The following is a 1,905-nucleotide window of genomic DNA, read 5'->3' as shown; positions in this document are numbered from 1 at the left end:
AAAAAAACAAATATATTTATTTTATCTTGCTAGTGACTACTGGGTCTCCATTTGAATTTTCACTATTTGCTTAAAATAATGTTTTCCTAAAAATTTTAGTGATTGGATTGTTTTAATGAAGGTGTTTTTGCCTTTAACTTTTATAAATGCACACTGAAATATGTTTGAGAGAAAATTATATGATTCCTGGGATTCTTTCAAATACTTTATTATTAATAAGAAAACAAAGCATTAAGATGATACATAAAACAAGAATGTGACTATCTTGAAAAAAAAATGTGATTAGTTATTTCACCTTCTCTCAGTTGTTACTACCAAAAGCAACAGTAATGTAAGATTGATCCTTACTCTGGATCCCTCTTCCTCAAACATTTTCGGCTTCTTGTACAGCCAGGTAGCAAGCTTATTAATGTCAGGACCTGGTGCTGAGTACAAGACTGTTCACCTTAAAGATATAGAAAGAGGAGTAAGATGCTAAATGGAGCACAGAGTCACCTAGCATTCAACCAGGCTCCGTTCATTGCTTTCACTTTCCCTCCTCCATCCATCAAAGCGTAACCAGCAAGCCAGGAAAGAAACCCAATTTGCAGTAGCCACTAGAGCTGTGCCGGTACGTGGGTTATTTACCCCACAATATCCCACCTATCACTGGCTTGAGATATACTGGCTTAGCAGATATGTAGTTTCTAGTGATTCTCCTCACGTGACACATTTTCTATGGTCAATGCAGTACAGTAACCCACTTTAGAACATGAGTGAAGTCTGGTATATGGTAATTGAATCAGTTCATTGATGATGGTCTCCATTAACTTCCCCAAATAATTCAATCCTTTGGTCCTAAGAACAGTACCTTGCTTTCTAGTTCTAAGCCTACTCTGCCATCAGTCCTAGATTTTTTAAATTAATTCATGCAATTTATTTCTATTAGAAAAAAGATATATTTCTTGATAGTCATGTTTGCATATATTTGTTGTACATAGTTTTAAACAAATACATACACATTTTTCTTTCATTTTAATATTAAAAATAGTATATTGTATTTTTAGTACATTTGCAATACATAATGAATACATAAATCATGGGGAGTTTGTACACATACACATCTCTTCTTTATCATTTTTACTTCCCATGTTGTTCCTTCTCTTCTATCTTCTTCCATTCAAGTGTCCTCTTCTTATATACAAAAGACTACCTGCCTTTTCCTATTATTTATCTTTTATTGCTCTTTAAATTCTTTGTCCTTCAGATTTCTAATATGAGAGAAGCATGCCATATTTTACCTCTTCTCTCTGATTTATCTCAGCATTATGATCTCAGGTGCTTCTGTTTTCATACACACATCTCAAATCCATCCTTCTTTATGGCTCAATCATATTCCCATGATGGGTATACAGACCACATTTAATCTGTTCATCTGTTGATGGGAATGTAAGCCATTTCCAAGATCTAGCTACTGTTAGTTGTTCTTCTATAAACACAGATTTGAATGTAGAGTTGGAATTTGAGGACATACACAATGGTCATAATTTGTGTCTATGCTGTTCCATTTTCTTTTTGTCTTTACTGACATACATTCACACTATATTACAGCACCTATGCAAGTACCCAATGCCAGCCTTCCCATATTTTCCTAAATATTTTATAAACGCTCACACTATTTTCTTTAGGGAGGTGCTGGGGAGGGAACTAGGGCCTCATGCCTGCTGAGCAAGGGATCTAGCAGAGCTTCAATCCTGACTATAATTTTCTTCACTGGGAAGGTTCCTTTTCAGCAAACAAGGGCAGTGGGCCTGAGCAGCGACAACCTGTCTCCCTCCAGCCTTCTCTGCAGCTCCCTTCCCCTTGCAGAGCCTCTGCTCACCACACGCACCTGGCCTGGTGGATTGCGGTGCCCACAGTGTGCGC

General features: G+C 36.9%; 2 pseudogenes; one reads left to right on the top strand and one right to left on the bottom strand.

Moving 5' to 3' along the window:
- Nucleotides 1-712, bottom strand: part of LOC101561984 — a 5,768-nt pseudogene extending 5,056 nt beyond the window's left edge.
- A 39-nt stretch (nt 713-751) lies between these two features.
- Nucleotides 752-1,905, top strand: part of LOC101561588 — a 14,062-nt pseudogene continuing 12,908 nt past the window's right edge.

This window comes from Octodon degus, unplaced genomic scaffold (assembly GCF_000260255.1).
Source record: "Octodon degus isolate 3935 unplaced genomic scaffold, OctDeg1.0 scaffold00138, whole genome shotgun sequence".
Classification (NCBI taxonomy): Eukaryota; Metazoa; Chordata; class Mammalia; order Rodentia; family Octodontidae; genus Octodon; species Octodon degus.
Note: the sequence above shows the minus strand (reverse complement) of the source record. Positions and strands in the feature narration are given on the sequence as shown.